General features: G+C 46.8%; 1 protein-coding gene across 6 annotated transcripts in view; it reads left to right on the plus strand.

Annotated features, from left to right (window-relative positions):
- Positions 1-12,694: 12,694 nt before the first annotated feature.
- Positions 12,695-19,229, plus strand: part of RABGEF1 (RAB guanine nucleotide exchange factor 1) — a 74,757-nt gene continuing 68,222 nt past the window's right edge. For 3 of the 6 annotated variants that reach the window (XM_012449099.3, XM_012449103.3, XM_012449100.3), the window contains exon 1: positions 12,695-12,842. The gene's annotated coding sequence lies outside the window, so the exon portion shown is untranslated. The remainder of the gene's footprint in view (positions 12,843-19,229) is intronic. The other 3 variants (XM_064375617.1, XM_064375618.1, XM_012449098.3) reach the window with 2 other exon arrangements.

Here is a 19,229-nt window from a genome sequence, read left to right on the forward strand (position 1 = left end):
GAGTTCTCCAAAGAAATAAGAGACTACAGGTGCAGTCACATGCGTGGCTCAAACCACGTCAGGTAGTTCTGAAATAAGTTCCTCCTGTCATATCACCACTTCTTTTTCAGTGGAGAAATAAGCAGCTCTAAATTTATGTGAGCCTTTGTGAGTGGTTAAGATCCTTTCTTGAGGAAAATGGACATAAGTTGCCCTTCCTCTTGAAAGCACAGCTTGACACCTTCCTGGCTAATGAGTGTCCTCATCAAGATGCCCCTTGGAATGACATCACGGATTAACTCAGAAAGGTAAGTTCTGAAGCACTGAGTAGCTTCATACCCTCCGATTGCTTCCCTTAAATCTCTGATTATTCTGGCTTTTAAACAAAACCACTGCATCATCTGTGCCAAATGTATTCCCTGACCTAATCACTGAGCAGTCACATAGTAATAGTACACTAATAATACAGGTTGGAAACAGAAGCTCACACAGGTATAGTTTCCCCAAGAGCGCTGAACTAGTAAGTGGAAGAGTCAGGATTCAAACCCAGAGCCCCTTTCTGAAACCCTCAGGCGTGTTCAACAGCAGGATCCTCCCTTCCTTTTGGCAGCTCAGTATCCTGTCTCTGAGGTTCAGGGCTTCACTCTACCTGACCTGTGAAAATTTGGAAAGTACATACTGTAGAAAAAGTATTAGAAAGTCTTCGTATTTCAGGAAAGGATTCTAGGAAGAAAGGAAAAAAAAGTTTGTTTTCACACTGCTAGAAAGAACTACCTGAGACTGGGTAATTTATAAAGAAAAGAGGTTTAATTGACTCACAGTTTGCATGGCTGGGGAGGCCTCAGGAAACTTATAATCATGGCAGAAGGCGAAGGAGAAGCAAGTCACGTCTTACATGGTGGCAGGAGAGAGAGAGAGAGAGAGAGGGGGGAAATGCCACACTTTTAAACTATCAGATCACATGAGAACTCACCCACTCTCACGAGAACAGCATAGGGGAAATCCACCTGCATGATCCAGTCACCTCCCTCCTGACATGTGGGGATTACGTTCGACGTGAGATTTAGGTGGGACAGAGAGGCAAACCACATCAGATGTATTCCTTAAGCAGCCCTGCATTCAGTCAGCTATGTGCCTCTCCACTAAAAAGGACATGACCCTGGCAGAATAGTCCTTAAGTAGCCTTGCGTTCAGTCAGCTATGTGCCCTCCACTAAAAAGGACGTGATCCTGGCAGAATAGTCCTTAAGTAGCCCCTGCGTTCAGTCAGCTTTGTGCCCTCCACTAAAAAGGACATGATCCTGGCAGATGGCCCAGCCCCAGTAGACTTTTGTAATGGAGGTATCCATACTTCTCTCAGTCATTATTAAAACCAAGAAACAGAATCACATAGCAACACAAAACTTGGAGCCTGACCCTCATTAAAAGAAACTTAGAGGTTCAGAATCCAGTTGAAGAAATCTTTGTATCTTCAGTATTTTTGTAGAGGTCAGGGTATCATGAGTAGGCTTAAGTCCCTACAATGTGTGAATTTTTATAAATGCCTTGTGGTTCAAGTTTCTCAACATAGCATCTTCATTACCAACTGTACCTCAGCTGACTCTGCCCCAAGGGCCCATCTGTGTGTGCACATGTTGCAGGTGTTTTACTGTCCCTCTCACCATGTCCTCTCCACCTCTCCCCTCTGTTCGTAACTTTCCTGTCTTTGGCATTTAAAAGCTGGTTGGCCACTTCAGGCCATGCCTTATCTGGTACCTGTTAGCCAACCATGACAGTGATGCAGTGCCCAAGACTGTCTGTTTATTCTCTGGCAGGTGGGTACGCTCAGCAGTGATGTTCCTTGCTTTCCAAGTCAGCTTTTACATCTGGCCCGCTAGGAAATGGAGAGCATTTTCAGTCTCTGTAGCCGAAGTGGCAGAGGGTGCCTGCAGGCTCTACCTCCACTTAAGGTGAGGTGGGTACACACCTGGAAGTTCTGCATGTACCTCCACAGCAGCTGCAGAGGGTGCCTGCAGGACCCCACTGAGCACACACACTAACTTCACCTGCACCAGGAAGGAAGAATCTAATTATTTTGCCTGCCCAGGCACGGTGGTTCACAACTGTAATCCTACAGCACTTTGGGAGGCAGAGGCAAGAGGATTGCCTGAGGCCAGGAATCCAAGCCCAGCCTGGGCAACATAGCAAGACCCTGTGCCTAAAAGAAAGAAAAAAAAAAAATTGGGCCAGGCGCAGTGGCTCACACCTATAATCCCAGCACTTTGGGAGGCCGAGGCGGGTGGATCACGAGGTCAAGAGATCGAGACCATCCTGGTCAACATGGTGAAACCCCATCTCTACTAAAAATACAAAAATTAGCTGGGCATGGTGGCACATGCCTGTAGTCCCAGCTACTCAGGAGGCTAAGGCAGGAGAATTGCTTGAACCCAGGAGGCGGAGGTTGCGGTGAGTCGAGATCGTGCCACTGCACTCCAGCCTGGGTAACGAGCGAAACTCCATCTCAAAAAAAGAAAAAAAAAAAAAATTAAAAATATCAGCCAGGCATGGTGGCGTGCACCTGCAGTTCTAGCTACTTGGGAGCCTGAGGTGGGAGGCTCACCTGAGCCCATGAGGTTGCAGTTGCAGAGGGACATGACTGCACCACTGCAGTCCAGCCTCGGTGGTAGAGCAAGACTCTGTCTCTAAAATAAAAAGTAGAATAAGTAAATATCTTGCCCGGAAACCGAGTTCACCACAAGTGTCCTAACAAAACTATGAACTTTACTGATGAGCTGACCACATCACTGTTAGATGAAATGAGGGTGGCATTATTCATTCAGCCCTCCCAGGAGTCAAGGCAGAATGTAACTGCTTCCAGACATTCAGGGGATATTCCACCCAATTATCTAAGTTTACTCTTCAAAGGCAGCTGTATTTGGAAACTCCCATTGGTCCAGAGAGGCAGAACAATGAGAAGAATCCCTTGTCCAGTTCCCTGCAGGAACATTCCACCACTTCCATGGGCAAGAGGATTCCATTAAGATGGGGTTTATGACTTGATTTGGAACATCTGTCAGCACTATTCTCTGTTTGCATGGCAATTCTGACCCTTTTACGGCAACAGCATGCCTGGGACGACCTGGATTTGCGAATTGAGATCCAAAGGTAGAATTTCCAGACAGTCCAACCAAGGTGTCAATCAGCATGATAATGGGAAATAAAGTGATATTTCCAGGCCAAGTGCGGTGCCTCATGCCTGTAATCCCAGCAATCTGGGAGGCTGAGGTGGGGGGATCATGAGGTCAAGAGATTGAGACCATCCTGGCCAGCATGGTGAAACCCCGTCTCTACTAAAAATACTAAAATTAGCCGGGCATGGTGGCACGTGCCTGTGGTCCCAGCTACTCGGGAGGCCGAGGCAGGAGAATTGTGTGAACCTGGGAGGCGGAGGTTGCAGTGAGCCAAGATTGTGCCACTGCACTCCAGCCTTACAGAGCTAGACTGTCTCAAAAAAAAAAAAAAAGGGATGTTTCCAGAGTGGAAGGCTCTCACTGGGGTTTATAAGCAATACTGGCCATTTGTGACCCTATTTCTTTGCCTAATCATTCTGTCTTTTTAGTACATGGGTTTACCTGATCCCTGGCTAAGGATCCAGCATTCCAATAGCTGAAATCCCTGTATATCTTTTCTCCTATCCTGCTTTACCCCAAGACACACTTAAAGCTCTCAGTAAGGCTATACAGAGGGGCGTGAGCATGGGCAGCCCGTCCCTTGTTTCTGTAGCTCCATGACGAGGGGTTGGCTGAGGCTAGCAGTCCTTGTAGGTGTGACAGTTGCAATATAATCAACAGTTTCAAGGTCTAGAGGCACCATCTGAAAGAACCCCTTCAGGGATGTCTATCCACAGCAGCCTGCAGCAGTCAAGTGAACCTGAGATTCTGACCCACACAATGAGGGTAGGTCATTGTTTTTCAAATATTTTGGCTTCAGAAGACACTTCATTACATATGCAAATATTGAGAAAGTAACAGAAATTCCAGCTCTTATGCCTGACTGCGAAAAGCCACAGCAAATTGCAGTTAGGTACCCACATGTAGTGGAGGCCAGCTGACACCCAGAGCGCTTCCCCATGTGGACATCAGAGGGGACTGTAAGGTCTGTTCTCGCCGAGGATAAAATGAAGAAACTGAGGCCAGCACAAGAAGATCTGATGCGAAGGAATTTATTCAGGCTCCTGGACGAGGTTCTGCGGTCCAACAGGAGGGGCCGGAGAAGTCCCATGGACTCCTCTCAGACGGGGGGTGGGGGAGTGGGTGGGTTATAGGGAGTGAAACAGCTCGATTGGTTGTGGGAGAGCAGGACTGCTATTGGGTAAGTTACAAGCCTTTACCTAGGACTTAGCTTGTTGTTGGTTGGAATTACTCGGCTGCTATTGGTTGTTAGGACTTGGCTGTTATTGGTTGTTAAGACTTGGCTGCTATTGGTATTAAGACTTGGCTGCTATTTGTTGTTAAGACGCTAGGGTTACCACACCTTGTTTGCATACTGAGCTCTTTTAAGGGAGGGTCAGGGTGTGTGAGCATGGGAGAAGGGAAAGAGCCTGAGCATGTCTGAGCTTGCCTGAGCTCGTCTGGGCTTGTCTGAGCTTTTGAAAAGAAGGCGAGGGGTCGGAGGGGGCGGGGGGGTGTTCTGCATCCGTGCTCCCTGGCGAGGCAACCGGCCTTACAGGGACTATTGATTTTTTTATTTTTTTAATTTTTTTTGAGACTGGAGTTTCGCTCTTGTTACCCAGGCTGGAGTGGGATGGCGCCATCTCGGCTTACCGCAACCTCTGCCTCCTGGGTTCAGGCAATTCTCCTGCCTCAGCTTCCCAAGTAGCTGGGACTACAGGCGTGTGCCACCATGCCCAGCTAATTTTTTTGTATTTTTAGTAGAGACGGGGTTTCACCATGTTGACCAGTATGGTCTTGATCTCTTGACCTAATGATCCACCCGCCTCAGCCTCCCAAAGTGCTGGGATTATAGGCGTGAGCCACTGTGCCCGGCCCAGAGGGGACTATTTCTAATGTGCCAAGAGAGGAAGATGAACTCAGGTGCTGCTGCTCTGCCCAAATGCCATCCTATGTGCATTCACGTGTCACCCATTCAAAATAAAAAAAAAACATAGAATACTTGGAACCTTGTATCTGACATGTAAGACCAGCCTACACACTGGGCTGGGTGCAGGGGCTCACATCTGTAATCCTAGTACTTTGGAAGACTGAGGGGGGCCGATTGCTTGAGCACAGGAGTTACAGATCAGCCTGACCAACCTGGTGAAATCCTGTCTCTTCAAGAAATACAAAAAAAATTAGTTGGGTGTGGTGGCACACACCTGTAGTCCCAGCTACTCAGGAGGCTAAGCTGGGAGGAATGCCTGTGCTCAGGAGGTCCAGGCTGCAGTGAGTTGTAATCAGGCCGACACACTCCAGCCTGGGCAAGAGTGAGACCCAGTCTCAAAAAAAAAAAAGTCTACACCGTCATTATCTCCTTGGGTCAACTGGTATTGTATTTAGGGTTATTTGTATTAGGAGAAAAAAATCACAGATTAATTTGAATTTCTTTTTTTTGAGACAAAGTCTCACACTATCACCCAGTGCAGTGCAGTGGTGCGATCTTGGCTCATTGAAACCTCAGCCTCCCGGGTTCAAGTGATTCTCCTACCTCGGCCTCTCAAGTAGCTGGGATTACAGGCGCCCACCACCATGCCTGGATAATTTTTTTGTATGTTTAGTAGAGATGGAGTTTCACTATGTTGGCCAGGCTGGTCTCAAACTCCTGACCTCGTGATCCTCCCACCTTGTCCTCCCAAAGTGCTGGGATTACAGGCATGGGCCACCGCACCTGGCTATATCTTTAATTAGAGAAGTGAGGGATCAGCAAATAAAGGTAACTATAAAGAAATAGGCAGGTCAAGAAAAGGGCTGGATCAGGCCAGGCGCGGTGACTCACGCCTGTAATCCCAGCACTGTGGGAGGCCGAGGTGGGCGGATCACGAGGTCGGGAGATCAGGACCATCCTGCCCAACATGGTGAAACCCCGTCTCTACTAAAAATAACAAAAATTAGCTTGGCTTGGTGGCATGCGCCTGTAGTCCCAGCTACTTGGGAGGCTGATGCAGGAGAATTGCTTGAACCCAGAAGGCAGAGGTTGCAGTGCGCTGAGATCTTGCCACTACACTCCAGCCCGGTGACAGAGTGAGACTCTGTCTCAAAAAAAAAAGGGGGGGGCAGGAGCAAAGTGGTGACATTTTGGGCTAGCCATTATGGGCGAGAGGAAACTGCATGAGGACAAGCAGAAGAATTCCCAAGCAGCACTGAGGACCTGCTTGAAGTGAGAAAACCAGCTCTAATGAGCTGTAGTAACTCTTTTCATTTGTCTCACAAGGCCCAATGATCAGCATGGCAGAGAGAGAAAGCCAGATAGCTGGGGGGTCCTGGCAGGATGACAAGTAGAGGCAGTGCTTGAGCAGTGAGCATCCAAGGATGGGGCTAACCTGCGGGAGCGTGGCTGGAATGATGGGACCTGGATGAAGTAAAGAAGAAATAAGACAGGAGCCAGTTTCTGGACTCTTCAACTGGGAAAGGTCTACAGGTCCAAAGCCTGATTGATAGGGTCTGAAAGCAAGCTTATGACACAGGGTATTAAGGCAGTGAGATGATGGTCATCAGATGGGGATTCCGTAAGACTAGATTTTGGACAGTATCAACTCTACCTAACTATGATGGGAGGTGGCAGTTAGAAGCCAGAAGGTGAGAATATCAAATGGACAGTCAGCTGGGCGTGGTGGTGCATGCCTGTAATCCCAGCTACTTGGGAGGCTGAGGCAGGAGAATCTCTTGAACCTAGCGGCCTGAGGTTGCAGTGAGCTGAGATCATGCTACTGCATTCTAGCCTGGGCAACAGAGTGAGACTTTGTCTCAAAAAACAAAACAAAATAAAACAAATCAAATGGGCCGTTGTCATGGATGTCCAGCATGAAGACCCACTATGTGCCAAGTGCCCACACACTGTTGGATTTAGGGAGCAACCTGGAGATTCGTAGGTGACCAAAATGAGGAAAGGAATGGCTGGACCATGCCACTACGTTGGCTGGAAATGGCCAAGGAGTAATTGTGAACTTTATAGTGAACCGAGTCCAAGCTGCTATTTAACTGTCTAAAAAATGAACGAGCATCATGACCTGAAGTATAATGTAAAGAAAAATAAGAGGCAGAAATCAGACTTTGATTTCAGTACTATTTCTAGTTTAGGCTCCAAACCTTGAGAGAAGTACAGAGGATTTAATTTTTAGAAAACCTTAACAATTATTACATAGATACCATATTCAGCGCTAAATTTAACCAGAATCTAACATTGTTTCCCAGATGAAGAGTCTGACAAAGCCGACTACCTAGCCCAGCTGAGTCCCTAGGCTGGTGGGGAGCAGAGTGGGGGCATGTCTGTGTCCTAAGCCTTGGTGTGTCCCTGTCTTGAAGCCCAGGGCCTGGCTCTGCACTGCCAGGTTACCCAGATCCAGTTACAGAAAAAAGCCAAAACAACTTGCAGAAAATAAGTCTGCAGAAAAGATAAAGAATAGTATTCCAATAAATAAACAGACTTGTGACATCTCTTCCCTGGGGACAGAACAGGAGGATACAAGTTTATATCACAGCAAGGGGGATTCCACATTAAATACAAAGAAAACTTTCTAACTGGGAGATACGATATGAGCTACATGAGAAGAAGCCAAAACTTCTGCACTGGTGCTGCATTTTTGCTTAGTCCTATTGTTTTCTGAGTCCCAAGAGCTTTCACATTTGGATGAGTTGCTAGTCTGAGAGTCACCTAAGTCCTGCCCAACCTCCAGAACTGTCTGGCATCTTTCTTCTCTCCCTTCCCACATGGCTTCACCCTGAGTCCCTTATGGTCTCAACTTAATGTCATCATCTTATCAGGGTCTCCCTAGGCTTCCAAACCCTCACTTCTGCCTGCTTTGTCTATATCACCATGCTATTTAGTTTTTTTTTTTTTTTTTTTTTTGAGACGGAGTTTCGCTCGTTACCCAGGCTGGTGGCACGATCTCGGCTCACCGCAACCTCTGCCTCCTGGGTTCAGGCAATTCTCCTGCCTCAGCCTCCTGAGTAGCTGGGATTACAGGCACGCACCACCATGCCCAGCTAATTTTTTGTATTAGTAGAGATGGGGTTTCACCATGTTGACCAGGATGGTCTCGATCTCTTGACCTCGTGATCCACCCGCCTCGGCCTCCCAAAGTGCTGGGATTACAGGCTTGAGCCACCGTGCCCGGCCGCTATTTAGTTTTTAAGTAATTTATGATTATGTTATAGGCTTAATTGGGATCCCCACCAAATTCATATGTTGAAGTCCTAACCCCAGTACCTCAGAATGTGACTGTATGTAGAAACAGGGTCTCTAAAGAGGTGAATTTAAATGATACCATTAGGATGGGTCCTAATCCAATTTGACTGGTGACTCTATAGTAAGAGGAAATTTGGACACACGCAGAGACAGCAAGGATGCATGCTCACAGAGAAAAGGCCATGTGAGGACACAGTGAAAAGACGACCATCTATAAGCCAAGAAGAAAGGCCTCAGCAGAAACAAAACCTGCCAGTACTGTGATCTTATCTTGGATTTCTACACTTCATAACCAACAGAAATAAACTTCTGTTATTTAAGCCAAAAAAAAAAAAAAAGAAGAAGAAGAAGAATATAGGCTATGAGTAGTGGCATGTGCCTGTAGTCCAAGCTACTCAGGCAGTTGAGGTGGGAGGATCACCTGAGCCCAGGAGAGATTGGTGGAATGTATTAAATAAAAAGGTGGATGACAGAACCTTGGGAGATGTAAAAAAATAAATTAAATAAAACATGATCCATCTATATACTGTCTATAAGAGACTCACTTTAGATACAAAGACACAAAGTGATTGAAAACAAAAGAATGGAAAAATAAATTCCATGCAAAAAGTAACCAAATGAGACCAGGAGTGGCCATATGTTAGGCAAAATAGGTTTTAAGCCAAAAATGGTTATGAGAAACAAGGGAATTCTCTACTGATAAAAAAGTTTAATCCAACAAGACATCATAATTTAAAACATATATGCACCTTACAACAGAGCTCCAAAACATGAAGCAAAAAAGTATAGAATTGAAGGGAGAAATAGTTTCACAGTGATCACTGGAGACCTCACTAACTCATTTTTAATAACACAACCACCAGAGACCAGATCAATAGGAAAGAGCACTTGAACAAGGTGATAATCCAATTAGATCTAATGGACATATAGACACCCACCCAACAACAGCAAAACGCACATTCTTTTCAAAATCACGTGGGACACTGTCCAGAGTATACAGTATTAGGCTGCAAAACAAGTATTACTATTTTAAAAGACTGAAAGTATGCAAAGTGCTAAGTATTTTATAATCACAATAGAATTAAACTAGAAATCAGTAACAAGGAAAACTCAAAAACTCACAAATATGTGGAAAGTAAACACTCTTAAACAATCAGTGACTAAAGATGAAATTATACAGGAAATTAGAAAACACTTTGAGATGAATAAAAATGAAAACACAACAGCCGGGCGCGGTGGCTTACAACTATAATCCCAGCACTTTGGGAGGCCAAGGCAGGTGGATCACGAGGTCAAGAGATCGAGACCATACTGGTCAACAGATCGAGACCATAGTGGTCAACATGGTGAAACCCCGTTTCTACTAAAAATACAAAAAAATTAGCTGGGCGTGGTGGTGCACGCCTGTAGTCCCAGCTACTCGGGAGGCTGAGGCAGGAGAATTGCCTGAACCCAGGAGGCGGAGGTTGCGGTGAGCCGAGATCGCGCCATTGCACTTCAGCCTGGGTAACAAGAGCGAAACTCCGTCTCAAAAAAAAAAAAGAAAGAAAATAAATAAATATTTTTAAAAATTAAATTAAAAAGAGAAAATTGAATTTAACAGAATGTTATTAAAAGGATTATACAAGGCCAGGTGTGGAGGCTGATGCCTGAAATCCCAGCACTTTGGGAGGCTGAGGCAGGTGGCTCACTTGAGGTCAGGAGTTCAAGACCAGCCTGGCCAACATGGTGAAACTCTCTCTCTCCTAAAAATACAAAAAAAAATTAGCTGGGTGTGGTGGTGGGCACTTGTAATCCCAGCTACTTGGGAGGCTGAGGCACGAGAATTGCTTGAACCTGGGAAGCAGAGGTTGTAGTGAGCTAAGATCATGCCACTGCACTCCAGCCTCAGCAACAGAGCAAGACTGTTTCAAAAAAGAAAAGGTTTATATAGACTGTGACCAAGTGGGATATATTCCTGGAATGCAAAGATAGTTTACCATATGGTGTGTTGCCTGCCAGATTCTATAATCATAAGAGTCAGTTAAGATCTTTAAAGTAAATGTTATTCTGTCTTTTGGTAATAGTGATTATCACCATCTAATGTGCTACTGTAATTTATTGTTTATTGGCTCCTCCACCTCCTAAGCATGGGTACTAGACAGTAACCTCTTCAGCACAGGTACTTTGTGTGTGTGTGTGTGTTTTGAGATGGAATTTTTTTGTTTTTTGAGATGTTTCGCTCTTGTTGCCCAAGCTGGAGTGTGATGGCTTGGCTCACCGCAATCTCCGCCTCCCAGGATCAAGCAATTCTCCTGCCTCAGCCTCCGGAGTAGCTGGGATGACAGGCATGCACCACTATGCCCAGCTAATTTTGTATTTTTAGTAGAGATGGGGTTTCTCCGGGTAGGTCAGGCTGGTCTCAAACTCCCGACATCAGGTGATCCACTGCCTCAGCCTCCCAAAGTGCTCGGAATACAGGTGTGAGCCACTGCGCCCGGTCATACTTTTGTTTTATACTCTGTTGTACCCTCAGCCTAGCACACACAGGCACTCAGGAAGAATTTGAGAAACAAATAATTTAATCCTCACTTCCAATAATGAACAAAGACTGAGAAATTAGGGCTGGTCGCAGTAGCTCACGTCTGTAATCCCAGCATTTTGGGAGACCAAGGAGGGTGGATCACTTGAGGTCAGGAATTCGAGACTAGCCTGGTCAATATGGTGAAACTCTGTCTCTATTAAAAATACAAAAATGTAGCCAGGCACGGTGGCTCAAGCCTGTAATCCTAGCATTTTGTGAGGCCAAGGTCAGGGGATCACTTGAGGTCAGGATTTTGAAGCCGGCCTGGTCAACATGGTGAAACCCTGTCTCTACTAAAAATACAAAAAAATTAGCCAGGTGTGGTGGTGTGTACCTGTAATCCCTGCTATTCAGGAGGCTGAGGCAGGAGAATCGCTTGAATCCAGGAGGTGGAGGTTGCAGTGAGCCGAGATGGTGCCACTGCACTCCAGTCTGGGTGACAGAGTGAGACTCCGTCTCAAAAAAAAAAAAAAAGACTGAAAAATTAGGCAACCTGTCCACGAACACAGCTGCAGTGACAATTAGCAAAGCTGGGATTCCAACCCAGGTCTATCTCACAGTGACGCCATAGTATTTTCTTTTTTTTCTTGCTGTAACTGCACCTTATGCTAAGGATGGCATCCAGGACACAGAGCAGTCAGTATTTAGCTGTTTTTAACATTCGTTACACGGGAATCGTAAGGAATCTCATAAAGAATCCCGTAGGCCGAACACAGTGGCTCACACCTGTAATCCCAGCACTTTGGGAGGCTGAGGCGGGCGGATCACGAGGTCAGGAGTTCGAGACTAGCCTGGCCAACAGGGTGAAACCCCTCTCTACTAAAAATACAAAAAAAAAAAAAAAAAAAAAAAAAAAATTAGCTGGGCGTGGTGGTGGGCGCCTGTAATCCCAGCTTTCTTGGGAGGCTAAGGCAGGAGAATCGTTTGAACCCGGAAGGCAAAGGTTGCAGTGAGCAGAGATCGCGCCATTGCACTCCCGCCTGGGAGACAGGGCAAGACTCCGTCTCAAAAAAACAAAGAAAAAAAATCATGTAAACAGGATTTTGTTTGTGAGTCAACCATTACCACTTTGTGATACTGGCTAATTTATTTAACTTCTGGGTCTCGGTGATGCTGGGTTTTTTTGTTTGTTTTTTTTGAGACAGAGTCTTGCTCTGCTGTCACCGGGCTGCAGTTCAGTGGAGGGATGTCCGCTGCCTCAACTTCCTGGGCTCTCAAGCGATCCTCCCACCTCAGCCTCCCAGGTAGCTAGGACTACAAGTGCGAGCCATCATGCTCGGCTGATTTTTAAAATTTCTTTTGTCGAGACGAGATCTCGCTCGGTTGCCCAGGCTGGTCTCGAACTCCTGGCCTCAAGCGATTCTCCTGCCTGAGCCTCCCAAAGACTCAGCTGCTTTTGGATCAACTGATCCCGTTAAGATCCTTTAACTCGAACACCTGTCACATCCTAGGATCCGGGAAGGCTGAAAGTTAGTCTTTGAAGCGTCCCTTGGCGTAGCGGCTCCGGTCCACCTCCCATTCCGGTTACCACCGCAGCTGCAGCCCAGATGACGCCGCGGTCCCAGCGTCGCCTTCGGGCTGCTGCGCGTCGGAAGCCGGAAGCGCGGGGCTGAGCCACAGACTGGGAAACGCCGGCTTCTCCGGGGCTCCCCAACGCCCCAACTTCAGCCTGGATGCCGCCCCCTTCTCTTTGTTCGCGGGCGTCAGGGCGGCGTCCCGCTCCCCGCCGCACTTCCGCCCGTAAAGAGCCAAAGGCCCCGGAAGTGACGTGTCGCGCCGTGCGTAACGTGCGTGCGGTGGCGGTGCCGGGGGCGGGGCGAGCGGGAGGGTGGGTGTGAGGCGGGAGCGGACCCGGGAACCCAGAGCTACCTGAGAGACACTGGGCGAGCGGTGTTGTGGACGCCGGAGGAGCCGCGGGCGAGGTACGGAGCGGACGGACGGCGGCCGAGGGCGGCGCGGCTCTCCGCACTGGGTGCCGGGCGGCCGGGCGTCTCCGGCCGGGGGCGGCGGGTCAGTTGGTCCGTGCCGTCCGCGCGGCCGGGGCAGTTGCGCGTCGGTGCCTCCCGCTGTCCTTCATCCCACATTCCGAGCCCGTCAGCGCCGCCCTCCCCGTTCCGGGCCGCCCTCGGCTTCTTAACCCTCACAGCGCACGGCCTCCCTGTCCCAGACGCTAGTTGCCGGGATCTGCAGCGCCCGGCTGATCCCCGACGGCCTGACGCGGAGCGTTTCCTGGCCGCCTCCCTCCCCGGCGGCTCCCCTCGGCCCGGCTCCCACCTCCCCGTCCAGGACGCGGGCTCCGAAGCAACACCTGTGTTCGCCCGGGGCCCCTCCCGGGACCTCCCCGGAACGCGCCGGGATGGGACGCTCGCACCCAGACTACATACAGCTACGCCGATCGCGACAGGGGCGCCGGGACTTGATCCGGCGTCGCCCTGTGGGGAAGGAAGCGTCCCGGAGTTGGGAGGGGATTTGAAGCCTGTGGTCCTGACTTTCACCCCGTGGCTGAGGGCGAGGCTGCGGGGCTGGGGTTAGGAGCCGAAGACCCTATTTCCGAACCGTCTGGGGGGAGAGCCGAGTGATGCCCATCACGGAAGTTTAGGGAGAGGAGAGGGAGGGACCCAGCCGCTTCGGAGACTAGGTCATAGGCAGCTGGCAGTGTCTCAGCGCGGGTGACCAATCCTTGTGGTTGGGAAATGTGTCACGGGCGCCGGTCGTTTTGCTTTTGCGATTAGATAGGAAATTTTCCCAGGACGAGTTTACGGCAGCAGCACCTTGGGAGTTGGTTTTTGGTTTGGAGAGAGATTTTTCCTCCTCTAAACCTAAAACTGCTTTGTTTTTATTTGTTTATTTATTTTTTAGAGATGGGATCTCGCCCTGTTGCCCAGGCTGGTCTCAAACTCCTGGCTTTAAGTCATCCTCCCTTGTCGGCCTCTCAGAGTGCTGGGATTACAGGCGTGAGCCACCGTGCGGCTTTAACTGCTGTTAAAGTCTGTTCCTTAAAGTTGCTGTACCAAGAAACTTGCCAGAGATGCAAGAACATTTGATTATATTATTAATATTTAATGATAAATAACATTTTGCTTTTAAGAGTTACTGATTCATATCCGCAGGATTAAAAAATGTTCAGGATTTGAATTTTTAATGTCCTTCCAAGCAGTCATGTTTCTGCTCTCTAGAAGTTAGCCAGCTGAGGAGAAGGGACAGTCAAGATACTTTCAAAACATTGTGGTATGGAGTGTGAGCTAAGATGGAGCATCAAGGAAGGAGCTGGGCATTTAGGCCAGGCTGTTGGGCATGGAGCCTAGAAGGGATCAGGGAATACTTTCTGCAGGTGTCTTGAAGAATGAGTAACATTCACACTACAGGGTTCATTGAGGGAGAGGAGGGAACCAAAGGAGAGAAGGCCAGTAGCTGCAAGGAGGTGCTTGCTTACTTTCTTTCTTGCTTATTTATTTATTAATTTAGAGACAGTCTCACTTTGTCACTGGAGTACAGTGACACGATCGTGAGTCTCTGAAGTCTCAACTGTCTGGGCTCAAGTGATCCTCCCACCTCAGCCTCCAGGGTAGTTGGGACTGCAAATGCGTGTTGCCACGCTCAGCTGATTTTTAAATATTTTGTAAAGATGGAGTCTTGCTGTGTTGCTCAGGCAGGTCTTGAACTCCTGGACTCAAGCAGTCCTCTCACCTCAGTCTCCCAAAGTGCTGAAATTACAGGCATTGGCTACTGAGCCTGGAGGGTGGTTATTGTTAAAGTGAAAAAGTGCAAGACAGAGATACAGGAGCTTAGGCTTTATCTGATGGTGACAGAACCAGGGAAGGGTTTTTAGCTGGGTCGTTGTGTGGTTAAAATGAGTCTCTCTTTCTGTTGCCCAGGCTGGAATGCAGTGGCATGAACACAGCTCACTGTAGCTCAGTGTAGCCTCCATCACCCAGGCTTAAAGTGATCCTCCTGTCTCAGCCTCCCAAGTAGCTGGGACCACAGGCCTGCCACCTACTAATTTAGCCTGCCTGGCTAAATTTTTTTGTGGAGATGGAATCCCTATATGTTGCCAGGGTGGTCTGAAACTCCTGGCCTCAAGTGATTCTCTAGCCTCAACCTCCCAAAGTGTTGGGATTACAAACATGAGCTGCTGCACCCAGCCCTAAAGTGGAATTTTATGTAGCTCTTACACACAGGCTGCTATGTGACTGTTAAGGATTGTTTTCAGTATAGTGCTTGATTATTTACCTTTCTTTTTTTTTTGGAGACAAAGTCTCTCTCTGTCGCCAGGCTGGAGCCTGGTGTTGCAGTCTCTGCTCACTACAACCTCTGCCTCCCAGGTTCAAGCAATTCTCCTATCTCAGCCTCCCAAGTAGCTGAGACTACAGGTGTGTGCCACCAAGCCTGGCTACTTACTGCTGTATTTTATTTTATTTTATTTATTTATTTTTTTTGAGACAGAGTCTCACTCTGTAGCCAGGCGCCAAGCTGGAGTGCAGTGGCACAATTTCGGCTCACTGCAACCTCTGCCTCCCAGGTTCAAGCAATTCTCCTGCCTCAGCCTCCCAAGTAGCTGAGACTACAGGTGCATGCCACCACGCCCAGCTAATTTTTGTATTTTTAGTAGAGACGGGGGTTTCACCATGTTGGCCAAGATGGTCTCGATCTCTTGACCTTGTGATCCGCCCGTCTCGGCCTCCCAAAGTGCAGGGATTACAGGCTTGAGCCACCACGCCCGGCTGTATTGTATTTTAATCTCCCCTGCTCATTAAATGTTTGAAGTGAGGCCAGGCATGGTGGCTCAGGCCTGTAATCCCAGCACTTTAGGAGGCCAAGATAGGAGGGTTGCTTGAGGCCAGGAGTTGGAGACCAGCCTGGGCAACATAGCAAGACTTCATCTCTAAAAAAGAAAAAAAGATACTTGAATCGAATGTGCTTATTTACTAGTTGTTTCTTTCTGTAAGACTGTCTGACCCAGCTAATTTGTAAACAGGAATTCTGCATTTCTGTCTTTGCATTTATTTGATTTGATAAGAATAATTCATTGATTCTTTGATTTTTTTTTTTTTTTTTTTTGCTGGTTTTCAATGGAAAAAATGTTACCAGTACTTACTTATTGTGATGTATCAGGATCACCACCTGTGAGGGTCTGTCCTGCAGACCCTGACTCAGCGACAGGTGAATAAAGTACACTGATACACAGATAGTTTGCTTTGCCAGTTTGGCTGAGTGTCCATGCAGCTTCTTAGAGACTCCCTGGAGACTGCTGTAAACAGTTGCAACTGCCAGCCCCCACCAGCCAGAGACTTGCATTTATTTAGTAAAGTTTAATTGACAAAGGCTTGAGTCAACACCATTAGCGTGAAGATTAAAGCATAGGTTCCAGTATCCAAAGCAGACACCATTAGAGGGTCATCTCCTTGATTGACCTCCCCCTGAGAGGGTCATCGGCTGAAAGGTTAGTTTTAAGACCACATGAGGAAACAAGTTAGTTAGATAAACTCCTTCAAGTACCCTAGCTATTTTATTTGCTTATTAACTAAATGTAAAGGGGATTTAGGCTGCCTTCAGCTGAAACTTCTACTGAAACTATGAAAAAGCCCTTAGGCCTTCCCAAAGAGTTTGAGACTATATACTATAACCCTCTCTACTATTTTTCCCTTAGTATTTTTGCTACCATCCTGAGTGAGTTCCCACAGTGATGTCTACATGTAGAACTAAGATCCTGGCCAGGTATGGTGGCTCATGCCTGTAATCCCAGCACTTTGGGAGGCCGAGGCAGGCAGATCACCTAAGGTCAGGAGTTTGAGACCAGCCTGGCCAACATGGTGAAACCCCATCTCTACTAAAAATACAAAAATTAGCTGGGCATGGTGGCAGGCACCTGTAATCCCAGCTACTGGAGAGGTTGAGGCCAGAGAATTGCTTGAACCCGGGAGGCAGATGTTGCAGTGAGCTGAGATTGCGCCATTGCACTTCAGCCTGGGTGACAGAGCAAGACTCAGTATCAGAAAAAACAAAAAACAAAAAAACTAAGATCCTGATTACTTAATTGGTATTTGGCTAGAGGCATAGAATATCAATCTTGACTGTGTGAATTTAATATCTGGTTTTATTGGCTGCAGAGCAAACATCTCCAGCAGAGATGACCTATCCCTAAAATGTAGGAAATACCTGTGTAACCTAACACCCTGTGATTCAGAATAGAAATGGTACCAAGTGGCTTCTTACCTCATCAATACAGTTACCACATTATAGGCTGGGTGTGGTGGCTCATGCCTGTAATCCCAACACTTTTGGGAGTCTGAAGTGGGAGGATCACTTGAGTCCAGGAGTTCCAGGCTGCAGTGAGCTGTTATGAAGCCACTGCACTCCAGCCTGGGTGACAGTGTTACCCTGTCTCCATAAAAAGTTTCATAGTAGAGCCAAACATTTTGAAAGTCTTATTAAATGCATACATCTATCATAAAGTACTGTAGAAACGTGTGTTATTTCACATGGCTGAAGTGAGTTTAAATAATCTGGACTATTGTTACAATATATAAATGTGAAAAACAGTTAACTTCTTTTTATCCCACTTAATACTATTTAACTTATGTTTGTTTGATGTTTGGATAAAGCTCCTAAAATGCTTTAGGAACAGATTATACTTTTATGGTGCTGTTTTCAAGTTCCCTGTGAAATTTATGTTTTCTATGAAGTTGCTGTCAGGAGGATAGGAAGTATAATATTTATTTATAGTAGAACTTTTTTTTTTCGAGAAAGTGTCACTCTGTCGCCCAGGCTGGAGTGCAGTGGCGCGATCTCAACTCACTGCGACTTCCGCCTCCCCGGTTCAAGCGATTCTTGTGCCTTAGCCACCTGAGTAGCTTGGACTACGGGCACCTGCCACCACACCCAGCTAATTTTTATTTTGGCGGGGGGAACGGAGTTTCACTCTTGTCATTGCACCCAGGCTGGAGTGCAATGGCTCTATCTCAGTTTACTGCAACCTCCGCCTCCTGGGTTCAGGAGATTCTCCTTCCTCAGCCTCCTGAGTAGCTGGGATTACAGGCATTTGCCACCTCGCCTAGCTAATTTTTGTATTTTTGGTAGAGACAGGGTTTCACCATGTTGGCCAGGCTGGTCTCAAACTCCTGACCTCAGTTGATGTGTCCACCTCGGCTTCTCAGTGTGCTGGGATTACAAGTGTGAGCCAATGCAACCCGCCCTAATGGAATATTTAAATTTCTTTCTGGTAGTATAGTTCTCTTGGTAATGGTTACTAGGAGGGCTAAGAACCATGATTATAATAAATTAATCAGACATGGTTAAAAGTCAGAAGTTACAATCAGAATAAGTATGTGTTCATGAACGAGTAAAATGTTATGCACTGAGGGAGTGTTAAGCTTTTTATTTTCTCCCTGTAACAGTGAGGAGATTGCTGAAAACCTCTGAAGCAGGAATGTAACAAGAGTTTTGAGAGCTCTAAATTCTCTGCTGTCTCACCCTAAGGAATGGTTGGCAGCATCCTCTATGCTAGGCACAGAACAACTTAAGAGGAATTGTAAAAAGATCTTATGAACCACATTCGAAGCTAGTCTATTCAGTTCCCATTCAAAATATATACGCAACTGTAATTGAATTTATGGTGATTTGGTCTGCATTCTAAAATTAAAAATGGCTTCTGGGAGATTTTTACATAGGGGTATATTTATAATTTTCTTTGTGCTTTGCAGTTAAAAATACATAATGAAAATGTTTTATTTTTGTAGTTCCTCTGTTACAATTTTCTAATTTTAAGCACTTTCATTTTTCCTAAAGAAGGCACTTTGGAGCACATAAAAGAAAATGCATTTAGAAATAGAACATAGAAAATATTTATTGATCAAAAAAAATGTTTTCTTATTGTGCTATATATTTTTTAAGTGGAACATATCATTTACTTGTTACACATCTTGTTCCAGAAAGGATTTGTAATGACTTACAAATATACATGCGACATACTGTTGGTAACATACAGAGATAAGTGGGTGAGGAATTCAGTACTGAGGGGAAATTAAAATGGAAACAGGAAAGAGCTGTGTACACAGAGCACTTGGACTGAAGTCTTTTTTTTTTTGAGACGGAGTTTCACTCTTGTTACCCAGGCTGGAGTGCAATGGCGCGATCTTGGCTCACCACAACCTCTGCCTCCTGGGTTCAGGCAATTCTCCTGCCTCAGCCTCTTGAGTAGCTGGGATTACAGGCACGTGCCACCATGCCCAGCTAATTTTTTGTATTTTTAGTAGAGATGGGGTTTCACCATGTTGACCAGGATGGTCTCGATCTCTTGACCTCGTGATCCA

This window comes from Aotus nancymaae, unplaced genomic scaffold, assembly GCF_030222135.1.
Source record: "Aotus nancymaae isolate 86718 unplaced genomic scaffold, 86718_ANA_hifiasm-v0.15.2.pri h1tg000012l, whole genome shotgun sequence".
Lineage (NCBI taxonomy): Eukaryota > Metazoa > Chordata > Mammalia > Primates > Aotidae > Aotus > Aotus nancymaae.